Genomic DNA, 18,870 nt, shown 5'->3' with positions numbered 1-18,870 from the left:
ACCCAGCTCCCCAGGAAGGACACCAGAAGCTCAAATTGCATGCTGGCTGTGGAGGCCACAGAGAGAGGGTGCAATGAAAATGAAATAATTAAATTAATCGTTCAAAGGGTTCGCGTTCTTTGAGTGTCTCGGCATCAAAAAGCGATATGTAGCTGTGTTGAACAACGGCATCATGCATCCATAGTCTGTTGCAGAAGTCGGTGTCGGTGTGCTCTGACAGTTTGACCTTTTAACATGTCGAAATTGAATGAACAGAAATAATTAATCAATTGTGCTTCAGCAGGTTTTTTTTTCCTCAGAACTGACAAGAGCCTAAATATTCGCGAATTTCAGTACAGCACACCACTTCAAATTATCCCCCATAGAACAATAATAATAAATGTGATATTAGCATCTCCCCGGAAAACATATACAACGGTGATTGAATCAGTGACCCTCCTCTTCAATTTGTATCTTCCATATATTTAACATTCGTATGTCAATTTAATATTTCTTCTTTCTTCTTCAATGGCACTAACGTTCCTAGAGGAACTTCGCCGTCTCAACGTAGTATTACTTGCGTCATTTTTATTAGTACTTAGTTGAGATTTCTATGCCAAATAACACGCCTTGAATGCATTCTGAGTGACAAGCTCTAGAATACGCGTGATCACAGTGCAAGTCGGAGGAAATTTCTTTGACGAAAAATTCCACCGACCAGAACGGGAATCGAACCCGAACACCCGGCATGTTAGTTATGACGCTAACCACTCGGCCACGGGAGCACCAATTTAATATTTGAACATGCTCAATATTACGACATTTAAATTGAGGAAATTACATGCCATCATTCCAGTCTCTAATCAACGTCCCTCGCTTATTTCAAGTAGGGGTTAATGCTGCATTTGGTTCATGTTGATTTTGGTCCCCAGCAAAAGTCGAAAAATTAGTTATAAGGGTGCAATGATACTTGATTGCATCTCTACAGGCATTCAGGAGATTAATTCTAGCTTGATGTTACCTGTTAAGTTTGTGTATTTTAGTTCTCTAGACTATGGCAGTAACTTTTTCGTATAAAATTCTGCAATCAATTTGAGTGTTTCTCGAATTTTATAACCCTTTCTATACGTAACAATATTAAAATATTAGAGAGGGTAGTGTTCGAGGCACGACCGTACCATTTCGCTTGTTTATTATTTCGGTTATTATTTTAGGATGAAACGAATTGAAACGAAAACTCTTCAAGAGAATTATTTTACTCAGTGAATTACTCTCGAAAAAAATATTATATAAACTGCATTAATATAATATTTAATATAATATTTAACTGCGCGAGTCTACGAATACACAGGAAACATGAACTGGACCCCGAAATCATCCATTGAATTGAGAGCATACCAGAAATAATGATTTGAATCAACACACAAACCCCATCATTCGCTATCCAACTCTTGACGAGTAAAGTTCAGTGTCGGTATTGTGCGTTGCCACATTTACTATTGTGCTATTGGTATAGTGTACGAGTGAAGGTCATTGCTGTCCGCTTTCGAATTGACCTTTTGTGAAGTGGAACAAAGGAAGCAGCGCTCTTGCAGCTTGCAGCCCTTGGCGGCTGTTGAACATCGGCATAACGGGATCGCCATCGTGTGGCTGTCGTTAACGGAAATTATCATCGCGTGACCGTGTGAGCTATTCTTGCGCTATTGTGTTGATCCATAGCGCGAAGCCTCTGTCTCTCCCTGGTTAGGGCAGTAGAGCGCAGTATCGGAACAACTTTTATATTAAGGTACACATATTTAATATTAATATTATTATTCAACTCATATGTTCATTGCTTAATATTATCATCATATTTTTTGTTTGTTTGTTTTGTTATTTTTTTTTTGAGATTATTGTTAAAATCAATAATAGATTAAAAATAAGACATAAATTTTTGTAAAATGGAGAATAGTGGAGAATCTCCAGAGATGGAGATCTCCGATAATGAATCCCATACAAGATCTGGGAAAAAATATAAACGAGTCCCTCAAAAAGAAGATAATTCTTCTGGGGATGAATCTGCTCATCCTTCCAAGCCCCCCTCTAAGAAAATAGCAAGCCTCCCTTCTGAACCCACTGTTACTTCCACTCCCCCTCTCCCATCATCGATTTCGCTTCCCCCTTCTGATGTTTACGATCCAACCCAATCCTCGTCCTCGTCCTCGTCTTCTCCCTCTGTTGTCTCCGCTCCACGTGTCAGAGTTTATCCAGAAGATGCACCTGGAACTGGCCCGTGGGTTGTTTTCCTCCGGCTAAAACCAAAAGGAAAAAGCCTTAACGTGATTCAGATCATGAAAGATCTGGCCAGATACTCTTCTGTATCTGAAATTCGCAGGGTTAGACCGAACAAATTGCGGGTTGTCGTGAATGAACGGAAACACGCAAACGAGATTGTAGCTGACCAACACTTCACTCTCGAATATAGAACATTTATACCCTCCCATAACGTAGAAATTGAGGGGGTGATAACTGAAACGGGTCTGACGAGCGAACAAATAAAAAAAGAAGGAAAAGGCAAGTTCAAGAAGCTTCCCTCAATGGAAGTAAAGATCTTGGACTGTCGCCAACTCGGGAAACGCTCCCATGATGGGGACCAAACGAAATTTACGCCGTCCGACTCGTTTCGAGTCACCTTTGCTGGTGCCGTCCTCCCTGACTACGTTATGGTGGACAAATTGAGACTACCTTCGCGACTCTTCGTGCCAAAGCCCATGACTTGCAACAAATGCAAGTCAGTTTATTGTGCCAACAAGGAGCGCTGTGCCACTTGCGGAGAGCAACATGAGGGGAAATCCTGCAGTGCGACTGAGCATAAATGTCCATATTGCGGAGGATCCCCACACGCGCTCTCAGCTTGTGAAACTTACAAGAGTCGCTGGGAGAAACAGAAGCGCTCTTTAAACGAACGCTCGAAGCGCACTTTTGCGGAAATTTTAAAGGGCGCTTCTCCACTGGCCCAACAACAACAACAACCAATCTCAACCACAATACCTTTTCCACGTTGCCAGTTGATGAAATGGAAGCGGACACAGCTAGCGGGGGCACACCGTTTATTTTCAAAGTGAATCCCCGGCGCAAAAATGTGACCACTCCCAAAGTTCAAGAACAAGTCCCCCCGGTGATACCCCCAGTTAGCTTGCCTAAAAAATCGAGTGCAGCGGACAAGCAAAATCAGGCTCCTCCTGGCTTCCGTGGGAATAGTTCACCTTCGAACGACCCAGCACTCGAGGGGACATCAAAAACCCCAACTGTCCCTGTTTTTCCGTCCAGCTCAACTTCCCAATCGGGATTTATCAAGTTGTCTGACCTTTTGGATCAAATCTTCAAGTGTTTTAATGTTTCCGACTCCATCAGAACCCTTGTCTTCTCAATGCTTCCAGTAATCAAGACAATATTACAGCAATTGATGCAAACATGGCCCCTCCTTGCAATGATTATCTCTCTTGATGTCTAATTTAGATAGAGAGGTCGGAGATATCACTGTTTTTCAGTGGAATTGTCGTAGTCTTATCCCTAAATTGGATACATTCAAATTTTTAATTCATAACTTCAATTGTGATGTTTTTGCTCTGTCCGAAACTTGGCTTTCTTCGCGAGATGATATCTCTTTCCACGATTTTAATATTATACGCTTGGACCGCGATGACAGATACGGAGGGGTACTATTGGGGATCAATAAGTGCCACTCATTTTTTCGAATCGACCTTCCACCTATTGGAGGGATCAAAGCTGTTGCTTGTCATGCAAACATCAGAGGCAAAGACCTCTGTATTGTCAGCTTGTATTGGCCTCCGAGAGCTGCGGTTAGCCGCAAACAACTTGATGACATGTGCTCACTCCTTCCTGAGCCACGATTGATCTTGGGAGACTTCAACTCTCACGGAACTGCCTGGGGGGAACAGTACGACGACAATCGTTCATTGTTGATATATGACCTTTGTAACAACTTCAATATGACCATTTTGAATACTGGGGAAACAACACGTGTACCTAAACCTCCTGCTAACCCAAGTGCTCTTGACCTCTCGCTTTGCTCGAATTCACTATCGTTAGATTGCAAGTGGAATGTAATCCAGGATCCCAACGGTAGTGATCACTTGCCAATCAAAATTTCCATCACCATTGGGTCGAATTCTTCTGAATCTATAAACATAGCATATAACCTCACAAGACACATTGACTGGAAAAAATATGCGGACGCGATTACTCTAGCCATCAACTCCAGAGATGGTTTACCTCCATTGGAGGAGTATAACTTCCTTTCTCGTTTGATCTATGACAGCGCGGTTCGCGCTCAAACGAAACCCATCCCAGGTTCCACTATTCGTCGAAGGCCTCCCAATCTATGGTGGGATAGCATATGTTCCAAGCTTTATGTAGAAAAATCGAATGCATTTAAAGCTTTTCGAAAACGTGGAACCCCTGAAAATTTTCAGACGTATTTGGACCTTGAAAATCAATTTAAAAACTTGATCAAAGGGAAAAAACGTGCTTATTGGCGAAATTTCGTGGGAGGTTTGTCACGAGAAACGTCAATGAAAAAAATATGGAAAGTGGCTCGAAACATGAGAAATCGCTCTTCAACGAATGAAAGCGAAGAATATTCACATCGATGGATTTTTAATTTTGCACGGAAGGTTTGTCCTGATTCCGCTCCTGTGCAAAAATTGTTCGAGATATACCACAAGATAGGTGCGATCTTGATTCCGAGTTTTCGATGGTAGAATTCTCTCTTGCTCTCCTTTCATGTAACAATTCTGCTCCGGGATCGGATAGAATTAAGTTCAACTTGCTGAAAAATCTCCCTGATGTGGCGAAACATCGCTTGTTAAACTTGTTCAATCGGTTTCTGGAACATAATGTTGTTCCAGATGATTGGAGACAAGTGAGAATTATAGCTATTCAAAAACCCGGAAAACCCGCATCCGACTTCAATTCGTACCGCCCAATAGCAATGCTGTCTTGTATACGGAAATTGTTGGAGAAAATGATCTTGTTTCGCCTTGATCGATGGGTTGAAACGAATGGTCTACTCTCAGATACACAATATGGGTTCCGCAGGGGCAAGGGGACGAATGATTGTCTTGCGTTGCTTTCTTCAGAAATTCAAATGGCTTACGCCGAAAAAAAACAAATGGCTTCAGTATTTTTGGACATAAAGGGGGCCTTCGATTCTGTTTCAATAGAGGTTTTGTCGGACAAATTACACTCTCGGGGTCTGCCGCCTCTATTGAATAATATGTTATATAACTTGCTTTGTGAGAAACATTTGAACTTTTCTCACGGAGATTCGGCAGTAAGTCGGGTCTCTTACATGGGCCTCCCCCAGGGCTCATGTTTAAGCCCCCTTTTGTACAACTTCTATGTAAGCGACATCGACAATTGCCTTACACAAAATTGCAGCCTAAGACAACTTGCAGATGATGGAGTGGTGTCTGTCGTAGGACCAAACGAATCCGACCTGCAAGGACCCTTACAAGATACTTTGAACAATTTTTCAACCTGGGCCATTGGGCTAGGGATCGAATTCTCCACGGAGAAAACAGAGATGGTGGTTTTTTCTAGGAAGCATAGACCAGCAAAACCAAAGCTTCAACTTTTGGGTAAACCGATCACTCATGCTATGTAATTCAAGTATCTTGGGGTCTGGTTCGACTCCAAATGTACTTGGGGGACCCATATTAGGTATCTGAGTAAAAAATGTCAACAAAAAATAAACTTTCTCCGTACAATTACCGGCACCTGGTGGGGAGCCCATCCCGAAGATCTTATTATGTTGTATCGAACAACTATTCTCTCAGTGATGGAGTATGGCAGTTTCTGTTTTCAATCAGCTGCCAAAACACACTTAATTAAACTCGAGCGAATTCAGTATTGTTCGTATTGCGTTGGGATGTATGCCCTCAACGCATACCATGAGTCTCGAGGTTTTGGCAGGCGTACTCCCACTAAAAGATCGCTTCAATTTATTATCTCTTCGGTTCTTCATCCGGTGTAAGGTTATGAACCCATTGGTGATCGGAAATTTTGAGCAATTGATCGAGCTAAATTTTCATTCTGGATTCATGAGTTCATATCATGAATTCACCTCTATGCAGGTTGTTCCTTCTTCGTATATTCCCAACCGTGTTTGTTTTCCTGACTACATCAATTCCTCTGTACATTTCGATCTGTTCATGAAGGAGAAAATCCATGAAAATCCAGATTATCTTAGATTGGGGTTCGTTCCTACGATCTTCAATGCAAAGTATGGGCGTATCAATTGTGATAATATATACTTTACTGATGGGTCCTCTATGAATGAGTCCACAGGATTTTGAGTGTTCAACGTATTTTTTAGCACCTCCCACAGTCTTCAGAATCCTTGCTCTGTGTATATTGCTGAATTGGCAGCGATATACTGGGCGCTGGACGGCGTCGCCTCACGACCTATTGAACACTATTACATTGTAACGGATAGTCTTAGCTCTGTCGAAGCTATCCGTTCAGTGAGGCCGGAAAAGCACTCGCCGTACTTCCTTGAGAGAATACGAGAAATTTTGAGTGCTTTATCCAGACGCTGTTATGTCATTACCTTTGTCTGGGTCCCTTCACATTGCTCAATTCCGGGTAATGAGAGGGCTGAATCATTGGCAAAGGTAGGTGCAATTTAAGGCGATATATATCAGCGTCAAATCGCCTTCAATGAATTTTATTCTTTAGTCCGCAAAAATACCATCGCTAATTGGCAACGCAAGTGGAATGAAGATGAATTGGGCCGGTGGTTTCACTCGATTATCCCTAAGGTTAGCCTTGAACCGTGGTTCAAAAGTCTGGACTTGAGTCGGGACTTTATTCGCACCTTCTCCCGACTCATGTCCAATCACTGTTCGTTAGATGCACTACTCTTCCGTTTCAATCTTGCCAGCAGCAATCTCTGCGTTTGTGGCCAAGGTTATCACGACATCGAGCACGTTGTTTGGTCGTGCGAGGTGTATCAGATCGAATTTAGAAAACTCCCTTCAGGCCCGAGGAAGACAGCCCAATGTGCCGATGAGAGATGTGTTGGCTCGGTTAGACCTTGATTACATGTCCCATATATATGTTTTCCTTAAAGCTATAGATCTTCGTGTGTGATTGTCCCTACATCCTTATACCCTCCTTTCCTTCCTTTGCGGGTAATTCGTCCCCTTGCTATGAATAGTAGAATAAGTTGAAATGTAAATAAACTATAGATATACGAATAGATTTAAGAATTGAGTGTTCATCAACATTGTTACAATATCCTTATATCACATCCTTCTCCTAAAAATATGTCACCCTTCTAAACTCGAGTACACCGCGAGTAATCGGTTTTCCACCTTACTAACTATAGATGTAAGAAAATTGTTTATATATATATATATATATATATATATATATATATATATATATATATATATATATATATATATATATATATATATATATATATAGTTTTAAAATTATATTTAAGAATTCGGCTCCTTTAAACTTAAGTAACTGAGCCTGTAAAAATAAACGAATTAATAAAAAAAAAACACACAAACCCATACATACACGCGCACACAAATATAAATTAAATAAAAGTGTAGTAGGCTGTGTAAAGACAGTTCAAGACGGTTTAAAGTAATATCTTAAGCCGAGATGCAGTGGCGCTGAGTGGGGGTAGGGCTGTACGGAACACAGCGAGCACACGATTTGGGGGGTACTGATTGATCCAAAAAATCCAATAAAAAAATTCTGACTATGGGAGACATTAACAAATACATCGCCATTCGGAATAAACTATATACATACGGCTTTGATGGCTGTGTTGAAACTTTTAAACTTCTTCGGGATCTTACGGATCATATGAAGGGGAACGGAATCGGTCGTGACGCTTTTTGCAGCTGCTGAACTGAAAAATTCAATTCTGGCGGATGAACAACAACTGGAGCAATTTGTTTGAAAGCTGTCTTCATTCTACTACTTCCTCCATTTTTGGAGGAAGGTCATCTGATAGAATATTCAAGATTTTGAAGACATGTGATCGCGCAGAGGACGTTCTCAATTGAAATTCACGTGAAGTGCTTGCTTTTATCGTGTTGTAGGATTTATTAGAAACATTGCTCATCAAGCGCTATTTGAAATCGGTTATGTCACAATCTAATTTGAACAACTTGTCGACCTTGTCAGTTGAAAACGACAAAAGGAGGCAGTACACTATGAACATTACAAAAAGTATGTGTTTTTTTTTGACGAGAAAATAAATTACTATGATTAATCTAATAAATATCACAGCTTTAATAGGTATACGAGTGTATTACCTAACAAACAAAAAGTTAGTGTCAATTGGACTGTCCTCTGAATAGCCGCAACCGGTTTGTTGAACCCTTGCAGCCAAAATCTTGTAAACTGGTGGGAGTTCTACAAGTTTTTCTAGTGGACCGATTTCGAGTGATGATTGTTTTACGTACTCTTGGATATTTCTTGTCATCGAACGAAGGATTTTTTCAAAATATTGATTTCTGACGGAATGGCGACATTTGTTGTAAAATAATTGCATTTTTGCCTCAAAATCGAGACAAAAACATTCACCAAAATTGTATTTGAGTTGACTAAGTGGGGTATGTTTTGAGAAAATATGTAATACGCCATTTAGTGGTTACAGACATTTTAGATTTGCATTTTTTTTAAATAACTTTTTCCTACTAGTCAATCCCTTTCATTTGATACCCATATTGATGGGGTTTTGAGAAAATATGTAATCCGCCATTTTGTAGCGGCTGCCATCTTGGATTTTCAAAATCATGAAATACGTAGTTTTATAATGACTGCAGAGATAAAGGTGTGTTCCAAATTTCAGATCAATCGGTCAACAGGAAGGGGCTCAAATTTCTATTAATGTGGTATAGCGCTACAGAAAAACTTGTTACAAACATACAAACTACAAACACACAAAGTACAGGGCGAGCTAAATGTAATAGTTACGTAAACAAATTTTATTTCTTTTTACAAGTGTAGCAGGAATGCTAGCTAATTGGGTTTAATTTGATATATCGATCATCTGAATCGGTCCATTAGTTCAAAAATGATAAATTTTTCTTTGGGAAAAGGGGGAAGAATGATTTTTCGGATCATTCCACAACGGAAATGGGCACCCTAATCTATATATATATATATATATATATATATATATATATATATATATATATATATATATATATATATATATATATATATATATATATATATATATATATATATATATATATATATATATATATATATATATATATATATATATATATATATATATATATAAATGGAGTGATGTCTGTCTGTCTGATTCTTATAGACTCGGAAACTACTGAACCGATCGACATGAAAATTGGTATGTAGAGGTTTTTGGGGCCGGGGAAGGTTTTCGTGATAGTTTGAGACCCCTCCCCCCTTTCTAAGAGGGGGCTGCCATACAAATGAAACGTAAATTTCTGCATTACTCGGAAATTAATCAAGCAAACGAAACCAAAATTGGTATGTGAAGGTTTTAGGGTGTAATAAATGTTTCTATGATAGTTAGACACTCCTCCCCCCACTCAAAGGGGCGGGGGGGTGTGCCATACAAATGAAACATTAATTTCTGCATTACTCGGGAATCAAACAAACGAAACCAAAATTGGTATGTGAAGGTTTTAGGGTGTAATAAATGTTTCTATGATAGTTAGACACTCCTCCCCCCACTCAAAGGGGGGAGGGGGGTGTGCCATACAAATAAACATTATTTTTTGCATTACTCGGGAATCAAACAAACGAAACCAAATTTGGTATGTGGAGGTTTTAGAATGCAATAAATAGTTCTATGGTGGACAGACACTCCTCTCGCTTCTCTAAGGAGGAGCTGCTATACAAATGAAACACAAATTTCTGCATTATTCGAGAATTAATCAAGCAAACGAAACCAAATTTGGCATGTAGAGGTTGTAGGATGCAATAAATGGTTCTATGGTGGTCAGACACTCCGCTCCCTTCTCTAAGGGGGGCTGCCATACAAATGAAACAAAAACTTATGCGTAACTCGAGAAATAATCAAGCAAATTGAACCAAATTTGGGATGTGAGGATTTTTGGGTAAGAGAAGTGTTTCTATGATGGTACAACACCCCTCCCTCCTCTGGAATGGAGAGGGGTCTCATAAAAATAACACACATATTTCAACCAAACATGACAATTGAAAATTTCTAACTTTACACACACCAAGATAATTTTCTTTTCGTAAAATATTCCAAAACGTGAGAGTTTAAGCTCTAAAATGATGTACATCCCATCTTTATGCGTTCTAAGTTTTATGCTATGTACGAAAACAAGGTATTTTATTTGTAATGAAATAATCAGCATTTACTTTCCGGACAACTCAGTAGATTTTCGGCAACGTCTTGAAATGAGATTTGCTTTCCAAGAGCAACATTCTTGCAAAACGGAAGCTTTGGCTCTCACAAAGCAAGTGGATTCCCAACTATTCAAAGGTTTTACAATAGTTAGTAGTGAAAAATTGTGTTCACGCAACTAAAAATTGCAAATAGATTTGTAATCAACGAATAAATGAAAATCGCATGTAATCAAGAAAAGTTTTGGTTTTTTGAAAATCCTCAAGTCTTGCTAATAATACCATATAGCGTCTAAATAATTCATTTTCTATGTTTTTTAATATTTTCTTCAAAGAGAAATTATGATCATGGTTTGTCTACCTCTGATCATGGTTTTTCCGGTTGTGAAAATCATCATTTTTGATCGAAGATATTCGAGTTCTCAAGTAGATGTTGCATTTCTCATTGTTCTGAGATTACTGTCATAAAATTGATCCATTCATAATTTAGGGTTTTCTTAGAATTTTTCCTTTTCTTTGACTCTAAAATGTGAACAATACTCAGCACAGAGAAATTTTATTTCTGCTACGCGTAAAAGACACCATAAACAAACTGCAGCGCGCTAAGCGACTTCCATAGTTGATGTGGATAAATCAACATCAGTGCATGGGACAAGCCATGAACATAATTGAGGTCATAGAAATGCGTTAATTATATGATAAACATCATCATTTGTATCATATTTATATATCTCCATCGATACAAATGATGTGCAAGAATGATGTTCCAATATTTGTAAGTGTTATAATCCAGAAAGAGTCTGAATTCGTACCAAATAATCATCTGGTGGTTGACTAAAAGTTAGCTCGAATGAAGGGCGCGTTGAAACCAATAGATGGTGGCCTTTATAACCATTAAAACATGTGAATCCGTAAAAATGTCCCATAAAACTACTGTAATTTGGAAACATTTTAATACCTGATTTGACACAGGTGCGCTGAATTAGAGCATTCAAAAAAGTGGACAAACCAAGATAATATTTTCGACTGGCCAAAACAACATCAAAAACCCTACACAGGATCCATGATCGAATCAGTTAAGTTTCCTTTTTATCTTCGGTAAATATGAAAGGAATAATACGGAAACTTGCTTTAATGCAATTCGGCTGGGTGGTTCTGGTCCCTGTCAATTAGATAATGGAAGTAAAGAATTTGTATGTAAATTGAGTCTATTATTGAAACGGCGAACAAAAAAGAGACGCCTTTAGTTAAGAGTGTACAGGACTACAATTTATCTGTATGCAGATGTGGAGGCGATCTGGCGTAGTGGTAACATCCATACCTCTCACGCTAAAGGTCACGAGTTCAATTCTCACTCCCGACATTCTTCCAAAAATGGAAGCAAAGTGACGAACCAGCCAAATGAGTTGAAAGTCACTAAAATACAGATAAAAAAAAATCTGTATGCAGATGCAGATGCATATGAACTATAAAATGGGGCATGTCTCTCTATACTAGTGACCGAGAATATCGGGAATGTAGGCATAGATCTTCTTTATACAAAATCTCATGTTGTACCATTAACCATTAGTACCATTAGTTAAAGAAGAAGAAGAATGAAGAAGAAAGAAGAATGTGGGAAACTATTAGTATAGTTGAGCCAAGTAAAACCATCTACTACTACAGGCGGTAGTGAAGCAAATTCTGGTAATGGATCGCTTGTTTCGGATCGATCGAACAATAAGGATATGCCGTCGAGCATATACAGCAGAGTGGAAAGCATGTTGAAGGAAAATGATTACCGCACGGAGTCGGTTTCCCATAAACCATTAAAATTATCAAAATTAATTTATAAGCCAATTAATTAAATTAATTAAATAACAATCAAGGGAAAAATCGTATTAGATGTAGGGCAGTTATTTTTATGTCAATATTAAGACGATTGTCATATTTGGAAAGTACTCAAAGTTAACATAAAATATCTAAATCGGATTCCGCATTCCATGATCTTTTATTATGTACTGAGCATACAACACTAAAATAAATATAATGGCAACCAACATTAATTTTCCAGCAATTCTGTAATAACTGATTATTCTTTTTGAGAGACACAATCATGTCTCCCATACTTTAATTGTATGATTAGGGCAATATGGGGAAAAGCACTTATCGAATTTTAAATGTGTGATTTAAATTTTTACAAACACATTTTCGAAGTGGGATTTTTATAAAATGCAAAATTTGCATTAAAGTTCATGAGAAACCAAAAATGTGGATTAAAGTTATATTATCAAACATATAAATGAAACTGAATAGCGCTAAAAATGCGAAGAAAATTAATGGAAGAGACATACACACCCTTCAAATATATAACGAATGAAATAAAAGAGTACAAGGGGATATTGATAAACGTATTATACGAAGAAATTATAAAAAAAGAAAAATTATTTTGATTTAGCTGTAAAAGCTCAACAATGTTGATCGATAAGGCGTTTTGGGAAATTTTTGGAGACATGATCATTTTATTTTTCATTTGGAATTGCGGAATTACAGAATTGAAAGAATTAATTTTGTTTTGATTACAACCAGAAATTAGGAACAGTACTTGAAATAATATTTCAAGTCGAGCTCATTTGTAGGAGGTGCAGAGCTCTACATTATTTAGCTTTGGTTATCAGGCAGAAACAACACTTTTAATGTTAGATTACTGTTTTGTAGAATCGCCAACAATTGACATATAATAAAAAAAATCAAACATATGCAGATATACACATACATATAATTCTATCAATTTTCCAAAAAAACATTACACAATGAAATATTAGGATATATAAGCAGATATTGAAGCCACTCAAGAACACATTTTAATACAATTATAACCATTTATATATAAAAAAATTGCATTATACAATTTATAACATTAAAAAAATTCAAATAATATATATAACTGATAGGAAAAAATAGCCGTATGAACCAATTTTAGGGAAACTCTTCTAGTTTCCTCTAAAACTCATTGAGTAGGGGGAGATGAAGCGCCCTTATTTTTTTTTCCCAAAATATATATTTTTATCAAGGCTCATATGGCGTTAGCCTCACGGGGCCGGGAGTTCAATACTTTGACAATTTTTCTTATTATCTATGTTAGTAATATGTAACCGATTACTCGCGGTTGGCTCGAGGTTAGTATTACAAGTGTTTTCGTAATTCGGATGTTGCTGTCTCCAATGCTCTGTACGTGTGCCCGACACGGGATACAGCTGACCCTTAATCAGAAACGCCCCCCTAGTATGTACCTCATATCTAGCGTGGTGCGTCTTTCTCGACTCGAGGAATCCAGGATAGAATGGTCACTAACCGGCGCAATCATCAGTTCATGTAGAGTTGTCATGAGCGGTACAACCTTTGACTCTTGTTGAATGATCAATGGATTGCACAACCTTTGGCCCGTGTTTCTGTAAAGAGTGTGTGTATGTATTGCCGCGACTAAGTAAAAGTTTATCGATCGGATAGGAGGGATATAAAACGGGGACACAACGAAGGAAACATCATTAAACGTTGACATCGGCGTTCCTGAGGAACAGGTATAGATGAAGCAGAAGATCAGGATCACGGCTACCTAAGATATCCCGGACGGGGATTTCCGATTGTCTGCCTTGTGCTCTCAGTGCTCTAGAGAGCGAGCAGTATGGAACCGGATACACGACCAGACAACATGCTCGATGTCGTGGTAGCCATCGCCACAATCACAAAGATTGTTTGCTGCGAGCCCAATGCGATAGAGATGCGCGTTTAGGTTGTAGTGATTGGACATAAGCCGAGATATCACGCGAATGAAATCACGACCTACATTCAATCCCTTGAACCATGCACTCGTCGAGACCTTAGGGATAATCGTGTGTAACCAACGACCGAACTCATCTCCACTCCACATGCGCTGCCAACTTACGAGCGTGTACTGACGAGGAATGTGGAAAAATTCATTATAAGCAATTTGCCTTTCAAAAAGTGTGCCTTCTAAAGCGCCCACCTTAGCTAGCGAGTCCGCTTTCTCATTCCCCGGAATCGAACAATGAGCCTTTATTAGTTCCGCTTATGTCGAACCAGCCCTACTTTAGTTTTTGTTTATTCGCCAAATTTCCGAGGGGAAAGTTCAACATTGCGATTTGATTACTATACAACAGGGGTTCGCGCAGAGTCAGCACCACGGAAACGCGTGCGTACGATTCTAGCGCGACCCAAAATTTAGTTAGTAAATAAGAAATTGTAATTGTAACCATAAGATGAAATAAAAAGTACTGAGCCAGTCGGGCCAGGGGGCAGTATGATTAGTATGCTGGATAAAATTAAACCGCGTTTTTGACTGGTGGCAAAACCAGCGCAGATGGCGATGAAAAAACCTACAATAAATAGTTCAATGGAACAAATTTCCCTTAAATCCTAGGTTTATTAAGGGTAGTATTCTAGTCTAGAAATATGAAAAAAAAATTGTTTTTCTTCATATTTCTGAAATTTATGAATTTAATGAATTTTAATTTTCAAGAATACGCCGTAGATAGGACTGTTCGAAAATTCTATTATTTACAGAGATAGCCATTTTAGTGATGCGGTATCTAATCTAATACGTCCATAATAATTAACTTTAAACATATTTTTCTCGAAATAGTTTTTTTTGTTCAAACAGGCGTACACGATATTTAAATTTCTACTGAACCGATTTCTGCCGAATTTATATGAATACAATTTGTTTGCATCTCTCTATCGCATGAACTAATAAAAAATCATTTTAAATTTTAATATTTTTTGAAAAATCACGAAACGTAAAATAAAACGTTTTAAACAGATGAAATAAAATCAGTAAAACTGGCTTTGGTGAGTTTGTTGAATGTTTTCTAGTGTGTATTGAAATGTTACAAAACCATCATCAGGTTCCGGGCAAATATACGCAGAAACTTCTGAATCTTTTCTGCAGGGTCACGCTTAAATCGAATAGCTCCTTATAAAAAAATGTTTTCGCTCCGTCGATGGTAACACTGCATTCCCCACTTCGGGACGATAATATTCGGCTACTTGTTCAGTCTGATCGGATGGCTTTTAGTGTTAAGATGTACAAATTACAAAAACGTGTATTTTTAGTGAAATCGTATTACGAGAGCAACCGAAGCCTTAATGAAACTTTGTCCCCTCATGGTAAGAATTTCAACATTTCACGTCGGAAATTACTTGCTCTGGGAGTACGTGAAGAACCGATACTATGTTAATAAACCAAAAAATTTGGAGGAACTTAAAGAAGAAATAACTCGGATTTTCAACAGCATCGAAGTCGTAATGTTAGAGTTCTGCATGAATAATTTTGTTCATTTTGTTTGGGAATTTTCAGCATTTTATCTACCGTCAGGATGATCCCAGCATAGATTAATTGGTTCTTCTGAAATATACTTAGTTCTGCTTTTAGTTCTGTCTAAAATATACTCAGATAATGCCAATATTTTTTTCTGCGTTAAACATGACTCCTCTTTGGATTACCAACTTTGGACGGTGGTAGGCAACTGCGGTGCGTACTGTTAAAAGTATACGCAAAAGAAAAATCGGCATGCACCACTTATTTCTTGAAGATTTCTTCACTATTTTTGTTCATGTTACATCAGCACTCAATTCGAAGCCATGATTTCTGCATTTAGATGACGCAGAATGTCAGCACTTCCAATAACTGATCTTAGCGCCCTCCCTATGAACAGAAAACCCAATATCAACATAGGCAGCAATTATTCTAGGGATATTGACAGAGATGGATCCAGGTAAATGCAAATGACCAACAAAAACGGCAATACATGAACGATGGAGACTAAGCGACTCTTCGTGAGCCTAATCAAATATCATTATACTGTTCTATAGCAAAGATTATTAGGGGGCATCCGAATTTGAGTCAACTGTGCCAATTTGATGATTTCTTTCTAATGAAGCAATAACATTATTGAAATAAAAAAAAATTTACAAACTACTTTCATATGGAATTACGACTGATTTCCGCATGTAACTGTTATAACCCCAGCAATGCGTAAATTTGTCGTGATTAGATCCCATAAGTGCTTAAGGTTTAAACATCACTTTTGCTGATTCACTCAAGTTGAACTGAAATTGTTCAAAGAACGGTACAATTCATCCCGCCTAAACGTAGCCCCGAATCAACGATATTCAATTGAAATTCATCTCACATATCAACGCTAGGTATCGACGCGTTATTATCACATTCGAAGGCACTGAATTTTATTACCACCAGTCAAGACGGTTTCCGCAGCACAATATTGGCGCGAAAACACGCGAAATACTGTCTTTTCCATCGCTTCCGTCTCCGCCAGAAACGTTCGTATGGAGCGTATGTTGCCAGCGGTAAACCACAATTTGTAGGTGACTTAACAAATACGGAACCCCAAGGTGGAATTGTTTTGGGGCTCCTCTCTCTCCCTCGTACGGAACGATGAATCAGCTTTTCGATTTTTCACTTTCACGCCGTAACATTCACACACACACATACACGCAGACGCGTGAGCAGTCGAACGCGGCTGAAGAAGAAGCGTGCGTGATGCGAAAACTTAAGCAATTTTCCGCGCGTGGAATTTCCATTTTCGACGAGTGCGTACGACTGGAATCGACTCGATTATTTTTCCGTAAGACGTCAGGCGGCATAGGCGGACCGGTAGAGATTCGCGTCGCTAAAAGTCATGTTCTGAAATACAATTTTCCAAATCTTTACCCCGACGGAGTGGGGGATTTGTAGCGTCTTCAGGTATTTGAGAAATGAGAGTTTTCTGTTGGGGTCCACTGTCAGTGATGGAGACATCCCCAATTTCACACTTTCGGCTGTTGATAAACTCCCAACGATGCATTTCTCACTCACTTCGATTGTACGACGGTGACAGCCGGAAAGATCGCTTGCGACGATAATTTCATTGGAATATAAATTCTAGCAAGCATCCCAGCATCCACGGATGGGTTATCGTTTCGCCATTCGTTTTCTCCGCTGCTACCTGAGCACCGGCGCGAAGAATTGGTTGGCTCTCTGACCTGGCAGCCCCCCCTCCCAACACAAATTGCCATCGTCAGGATTAGGAGGGGATAACACCGACGCAGGGATGAATTTCATGTTATTTAGAATGTTGAGGCTGCGCACGTTTCATTTAACGATTTAAAAAGCGGATCCGTTTTTTAAACAAATTAATGAATCGACAAAACCATATCATGATAACACTTAATGTACAGTTACTCAACATGCGAAATTTCGTTTTTGTAGTGAACATTGTAATAAGAAAATATTGAGATCAAATTAAAGTTGAAGTTAAAGTTAAATATTTATTGATATTTTTTTCTCTATTATAGTGACTTTCAACACATTCCGGCTGGTTCTTCACTTTTACTTCTATTTTTTTTTGGAAGAATGTCGGGAGTGAGAATTGAACTCGTGATTTCTGCGTTGAAAGGTATGGTTGTTACCACTACGCCAGATCGTCTCCTTTTTTTTATATATATAAATCGTTTATTTTTACAGGCTCAGTTACATTAGTTTAAAGGAGCCGAATTCTTAAGTATATGTTTTAAAACTATACATAAATAATTTTCCTAACACTATGGTTAGTAAGGTGGAAAACCGATTACTCGCGGTTTACTCGAGTTTAGAGGGTGACATCTTTCAGGAAAGGGATGGGATATAAGGGAATTGTTACAATGTTGATGATCACACTCGATTCTTAAATCTATTGTATATTTACATTTCAACTTATTTTACTGTTTATACCATGGGGGCCAATCGCTCGCAATGGATGAAAAGGAGGGTATAAGGACATAGGTACAATCACACACGAAGATCGATAGCTTTAAGGAAAACATATATTTGGGTCATGTAATCAAGGTCTAACCGAGCCAACACATCTCTCACCGGCACATTGGGCTGTCTTCCTCGGGCCCGAAGGGAGTTTTCTAAATTCGATCTGGCGACAAGATACATCTCGCACGACCAAACAACATGCTCGATGTCGTGATAACCTTGACCACAGACGCAGAGATTGTTGCTGGAAAGATTGAAACGAAAGAGAAGCGCATCTAACGAACAGTGATTGGACATGAGTCGGGAGAAGGTGCGAATAAAGTCCCGACTCAAGTCCAGACTTTTGAACCACGGTTTGAGGCTAACCTTAGGGATAATCGAGTGAAACCACCGGCCCAATTCATCTTCGTTCCATTTGCGTTGCCAGTTAGCGATGGTATTTTTACGGACTAAAGAAAAAAATTCATTGAAGGCGATTTGACGCTGGTAAATGTCGCCTTCAATCGCACCTACCTTTGCTAATGAGTCAGCCCTCTCATTACCCGGAATTGAGCAATGTGAAGGGACCCAGACAAAGGTAATGACATAACAGCGTCTGGATAAAGCACTCAAAATTTCTCGTATTCTCTCAAGGAAGTACGGCGAGTGCTTTTCCGGCCTCACTGAACGGATAGCTTCGACAGAGCTAA

This window comes from Toxorhynchites rutilus, chromosome 2, assembly GCF_029784135.1.
Source record: "Toxorhynchites rutilus septentrionalis strain SRP chromosome 2, ASM2978413v1, whole genome shotgun sequence".
NCBI classification, from domain to species: Eukaryota; Metazoa; Arthropoda; class Insecta; order Diptera; family Culicidae; genus Toxorhynchites; species Toxorhynchites rutilus.
This window is presented reverse-complemented; position numbering follows the sequence as displayed.